Below are 6988 nucleotides of genomic sequence, written 5' to 3'. Positions count from 1 at the left end.
GAAATGAATTAAAACTCAAAGTGAAACTCTGTTTTTGATGGAGAAATTCATTTTTGCATCAGAGGTTTTATGGCTTCAAAAGCTTAGTAAATGCATGGAATACCTTCCCCTATTTATAGGGAAGGTGTTGGGATTGTTTGGAGGGATAATGAAAGATGTTTTCTTAGAAAATGCGTAAGCCTCGAAACAAGAAAAAGTGAGACTTGTGGAGGAAGGGTTGTTGTGCTTATGACCTGGTTTGCACTTCAACTCAGTTGGTTTTGTACATTAGCATTAGATAGGTGAAGCAAGGGGCTTTGAGCAAACTTGCCATGGTTTTTGCTTTTTGCCAATTTGGGAAAATATTCACTTTTTCACATTGGCTCAGGTTTGCCTCCATGTGACTCATTTCCACTCAAGTTGAATTATAAACATGTCACACAATGTTATGTAACATGCCTTGGGTCAAATGGGATCAGAACACATGAGTTTAGTGACCTAATGCATCAAAATGCAAAAACTGCCTAAGTGTGGTCTGGTGTGTGCATTATGGCAAGTCAATAACTTTGAACTTGGGCCAAATATAATTGGCTCGTGCATTTTGCATGAAACTTGTGCCAATTGTTATTTGCCATGTCCTTGATCATTTGTAAAAAGAACCAGGTCAAAAGAAGTTGTGGTTTAGAAATGACATTGAGGTAAAGTGGAGGTCATGGGCATGATTCTAGGTTTGGCTAGGCATCTTGACCAACTTGGCCAATCCAAAAGTTGAGGTCCTTGCTCAATGAATTAAGTCTTGGACCTTGAAACCAAGTTGAAGAGAGATTCAATTAGGACATTTGTCTCAAATAAGATCTTAAAATTTTTTAAAGGTGAAAACGTTATGGGGTTTGGACTAAATGGTAGACCAAACTTGCAAAAATGTGACCAACCATCATGCTCTAGAAATTCCATTTTGAGTTTTCTTGACTTTTAAGGTACAATGATGGATGTTTGAAGCTCATATGATCATATATTAATGAAAAATGATGCTTGGTTCTTGGTGGGATGTGTTTGTTCATGTCCATGGGTGAAACCAATGCATTGAAAGTTCAAAGTTCAAGATCAAACCAAAGACTTGTACCATGGATGAAATGGATGTTTGCTTGATGGATTATGGTTGAAAATGACTTGAATTTAAGGTGAAAGGAGTGTTAAATGATGGGATGACCAAGTGAGGCAAATCATGGAAGCAAAAGGTTGCACAAACTAGGGTTTCTTGGACCACAAGTTTCACCAAGAGCCATGGCTAGACCAATTAGGGTTTGAGGGTGCAAGAGGTATTTTGAAATGATTCAAGAGGTTGTGGCATGAACAAAGTCTGGATATTAGGATTCCTCATAGGTATGGCCAAGGCACAAAGTGAATCATGACTTGTACAAGCCATTGAGGATCAAGAACTAGGATTGAGGTCATTGGGTGACCAAATGAATCTTCACATTTATTCAATGAGGCTCACCATTCAATTAGGGTCTTGGGAAAGTGAGTGAGATGACTTAAGTGATCCTTTAAGCTTCAAGGATGCTTGAGGATAAAGATTAGGGTTAAAGTGGCTTCGGCACACCTCAACATGATCAAAGGATTTTGATGCTTCTTAGATGAACCCCACGCCTTGAGTTTGTGTATCATTATGGGTGTAGATGCACATGAGATGATGTAATGATATATGCATGCTCATGAATTAGGGTTATGAAGATTGTATGAAGGTAGGGTAAATTTGAGGGTATGACAACTTTCCTTATTTAATCTTCTCGGACCTGAATGTATGGATAGAAACGTCTTCTATACCTTCAAGCTAGGAGGGGATTAAAAACCAAAAGAGTATTTGGAAATTTTCCCTACTGGGGATGAAAGTGGTATGAGTTTATTTGCTTGGGATTATATGTGGGAAATTACTCACGGGATGGCAAATGATCTGGATAAGAGACCAACTGCTGGGGAAATGGATATGATATTTTGTGGGCTTCACTGGGGGGAATATGATTATGATGATATGATATGTAGTTCTATGTTATGCAACATAACTATCTCCTTCAAAGAGGAAAGTTAGTTGACAATACTTCAAGAAGAAAGTTAGTGGAAGAAACTTCGTTGGGGATAAGTTCTTAGATAAAAAAAGAGGTAAAAACCCCTAGCAACGGTTGGGGGGGGGGGGGAGTTTAGTGGCGATTCCTAGCAACTTTTGGAATACCTGACTCTGTTGGGGAGATTTAGATTCAGTGGAGATTCCTTACAATGGCTAGAATACCTGACATCTAAAGACGATGATCCCTAGCAACTGCTTGGGGAAAACTTGAATTCAGCGACGATTCCTAGCAACAGATGAAATACCTGACATTTGGATGAAAATCCCTAGCGACTGCATGGGAAGAAATAAGTTCAATGATGATTCCTAGCAACGGTTGGAATACCTGACTCTGTGGGGGATAAACTTCAGGTTTAATGATGATTCCTAGCAACAACTGGAATACCTGACTCTGTTGGAGAGAAAAAGGGTTCAACGATGATTCTTAACAACGACTAGAATACCTGACTCTGATGGGGAAAAAGAAGTTCAACGATAATTCCTAGTAACGGCTGGAATACCTGACTTGTGTTAGGAAAAATATTTAGATTCATTGATGATTCTTAAAAACGACTAGAATATTTGACTCTGGGGGAGATCAAATAGTTCAACAATGATTCCTAGCAACAACTAGAATACCTGACTCTATTAGGGATGATTGAAAGTACATTGATGATTCTTGGCAGCGGTTGGAATACCTGACTCTAGTAGAGGAATATTGAAGATGATGATTCCTAGCAATGGCTGAAATGCCTGACTTGTGGGGAAACAAAATAGTTCAGTGACGATTCCTAGCAACGGTTGGAGTACCTGACTCTATTGGGGAAAATCCTAGCGACTCCTGGGAAGTTCCGAAATTTGACAAAGACAATCCCTAACAACGAATGGGAAGGAAGATTTGAATTTTGTAATGAACATCCCTAGCAACGGATGAGGAGAAATGAGGAACTGTTCTTGAGTATGACCGGAATATGAATGAAAGAGTATACTTATGATGCAATGTTATGTATGCGAAATGCCGATGTATGTTCGGGCTATTGGGGAATATGCAAATGCAAGGTTTAAGCATTGTGGCAAGTCTGATTGGGATTTGTGGGGGATAATTTGTTGGGAGTGCCAATGATGATTGGGCTTTGAGGATGCTTGGGGAGAGTGGACCTGACTTCCCGACATCGAAATTTGGATCTTCTAATGTCCAAGTTGCGTTTGGTGCAACTACTACTAGTTGCTGATTATCCTACTGGGGGATTTCTTGATCTAGCCAAGTCCAAAGGAATTTGCGGTCTTTAGGTATACCAAGCATGTTGGACAATGGTTACCCTTAGATACTTTGAAAGAAAAGTATTTTCAATGTTTTCCTTAAAAAGTTTTTTTTAGTAAAAGTTGTTTACCCAAAATTTTCAATGCAATGTTGATTAAAGAAATTCACACTTCACAAATAAAGAGGGAAAAGTAAAAGTATTGAGGACGTATGATGGAATCGATTTTATTGATAAAAATGATCACAAAAACGAATGATTTGTATAAGGAAGCAATTCCTAAAAGAGGTGCTTGTGAAAGGAAATTGAAAAGCTATAATGGCAATGGAAATAACTCAGATTTCCACCAAGTTTCGATTCTGCTATAGTCCTTATATCCTCGAAGGTCCTTGGATCTTGCTTTCGGAAGAACGTGATTGGATTGACTCGCTAGGGAGTGTGAAATATTCTTTGTGGAATGCAGCCTCTCGCTTTTTATGAATCCCTAATTTTTGCCTAGACCGCCCTTTCGGGTTTTTCAAGTGTAGTATTTTTTGACTGCATCCATATTCATATGGGATGGAAGATCTTCACCATTCATAGTTACAAGTATTAAGGCTCCTCTAGAGAAGACCTTTCTTACAATGTATAGGCTTTCATAGTTCAGCGTCCATTTGCCCCTAAGGTCAGTGTGAATCGGTAGAACATTCTTTAACACAAGGTATCCGATCTTGAGGCTTCAGGGAAAAACCTTCTTGTCATGTGCCTTCTTGATACGCTTTTGGTATAGCTGGCCATGGTAGATGGCTGCCAAATGCTTCTCATCAATGAGGTTCAGTTGGTCAAATCTGGCTTGCACCCACTCAACCTCATCGAGCTTGACGACAGTCAAAATCCTCAAGGAGAGAATCTCTATTTCAATAGGAAGAACTGCATCCATGCCATAAAAAAGAGAGAAGGGGGTTTCCCCAGTGGAGGTACGTACGGATGCACGATAGCCATGCAACGCAAACGGGAGCATCTCATGTCAATCCTTATAGGTTTCCACTATCTTTTGTACGATTTTCTTGATGTTTTTATTGGCTGTCTCAACAACGCCATTCATCTCTAGTCGATAAGCCGATGAGTTAAGGTGTTTGATCTTAAAGCTCTGGCATAACTTCTTCATCATCTTGTTATTGAGGTTAGAATCATTATCGGTAATGATCTTATTAGGGACCCCATAATGACAAATGACTTTTTTCCTTAAGAAACGAGCCACCACTTGTCTTGTGACGTTTGCGTACGAGATTGCTTCCACCCATTTAGTGAAATAGTCTATGGCTACGAAGATAAAGTGATGTCTGTTCGAGGCAGTTGGCTCAATGCGTCCAATCACGTCAATTCCCCACATCGAAAAAGGCCAAGGTGATGTTAAGACATTGAGTGATACTGGTGGTACATGGATCTTGTCGACATAGATTTAGAATTTATGGAAAGTTTGGACGTGGCGGTAGCAGTCAACCTCCATGGTCATCCAATAGTAGCCGACCCTCAAGATTTTCTTAACCATCGTGTGTCCACTAGCATGTGTCCAAAAGGAGAATTCATCTATTTCCATTATAATCTGGTTGAGTAAGACCGAATCATAATTCCTATTGTATATTACCCATCCACTCAAGAAAAATTTGGCAGAAAGCTTTCGAAGATACTTCTTGTTGGTGATGGACACATTCTCAGGATATTCTTGGCTTTCCAAGTATTTCATGATGTCTTAGAACCAGGGATGACCATCTACTTCGTCTTCGGCTACCAAACAGTAAGCTAACTCTTCTGAGAAGTTAAGGTGGAAAGTTGGTGCTTCATTTTTCTGTTTGACCTTAAACATGGATGAAAGAGTAGGTAAAGAATCGGCCAACTGATTCTCCTCTCATGTGATGTGATGGAATGTAATATCGTCAAAGTACGAGATCAACTTTAGGACATGCTCCTTGTAAAGGTTCAACTTGTGATCCCGAGCTTCCCAATCTCCTTTTACTTGGCTGATGACCATGGTTGAATCTCCATAAACTTCAAGAATTTTGATCCTAAGATCAATAACAACTTCAATACCTAAAATACAAGCCTCATACTCCACCATATTATTGGTACACTCAAAGCACAACCTCGTAGTGAAAGGTAGATGAAAACTAGTTAGGGATGTGATGACTGCTCCAATGCCATTTCCTTGAGCGTTATAAGCTCCATCAAACATAAGTGTCCAACATGATCCCAGTTCTGGTCCTTCCTCGGGGCAGGGGATGTTGCAAGCCCTTATCAATATGATGTCCTCGTCAGGGAATTCAAAGTGCATAGACTGATAATCCTTCAAGGGTTGGTGAGCAAGATGGTCAGATAAGATACTTCCTTTGACCATTTTCTGGATGACATGTTGAATGCCATACTCAATTAAGTCCATTTTCCAACGGGCAACTCTAGCGTTAAATGTTGACCTTGCTAGATGTTCCCACGCGTCACTAGTTGTGTTCCCGTTAAATTGCTTATCTCTCATATTTGAAAGCACAAAGTACTTAATGTTGAAATTTATAAGGGTTGCTGGAACGAAACCCAACGAAACCTGTGTAGAATTCGTAGGCCTGAAGTAGTCCCCCATAGTTTATGTTATTGGTTTGGCCATGATGCCTTTCTATACCTGAGACCTACAATGCACCAACAAGAAAAATACTCACAGTAGTATCTCTTGACAATATGCAATAAAATAAAAAGAATTTAGTTAAATTCCGAAAAAGTAAGAAATTAAAGTGTCGCACAAGCATTTCCTTGTTGAAATTATCAACAGTCCCCGACAATGGCACAAAAAGCTTGACGACTTATTGGCAAGTGTACTGATAATGTTGCGGTAATAAAAAGATCAAATCCACATGGACTGCTATTGAACAAGACAAACTTTTGTAATGCGTAGAAAATACTAAATTGGGGGGGGGGGGGGGGGGGGGGGGGGGGGGTCAGGTTTCAATTGCAAAAAGAAAATAAGTTATTCTGACAATAAGACGGAAGCGGTCAGGTTGTGTATAGAATCCCCTATTTCTCTATTGTTGATGTTCTATGCATTACATGAATGATATCGTCACTATAATCCTACAGCGAATTAACAAAACTGCTATACCCAATTCCTTGCGGTATAGCTCACTAATATATACTCAGAGTTTTGTATCCCTAGTCGACTAGTATAAGCAAGATTAGGCAATGCAATAGAGCATTAATTCCTAAGCCATTACTCAGAGTTTTCTATCCATAGTCCACCAGCGTAAGCATAACAATTGTTCTAGGTCTAACGCATAGACTAATGGTCAGTATTCCCTATGTGCCCAAAATCAGATTAAAAGAGTATCTCACATGAAAAGCATTAAGAGCAAGGTGCAATTGAATAGAATTATAGATCAAGTTATTCATGCAACATAAAATCAAACATATGTCCTAACAATATCAAAATAGGTTCATCAAACACAACCTAACCTAGAGAGAATTAGCTACTCATAATTCAAATTACAATACCAAGATAGTAATAAGCGGTTTGCATAAGAATTCCCTTGAATAATTGACCTTCAATGACTTCAAATGCTCTATAAATATACCTCATGGTGTTGTAAATCGTCACTTTTGGTGTAGATATTTGTAACCCTTGAAA

The sequence above is a fragment of the Lathyrus oleraceus genome, chromosome 4 (assembly GCF_024323335.1).
Source record: "Lathyrus oleraceus cultivar Zhongwan6 chromosome 4, CAAS_Psat_ZW6_1.0, whole genome shotgun sequence".
Lineage (NCBI taxonomy): Eukaryota > Viridiplantae > Streptophyta > Magnoliopsida > Fabales > Fabaceae > Lathyrus > Lathyrus oleraceus.
Note: the sequence above shows the minus strand (reverse complement) of the source record.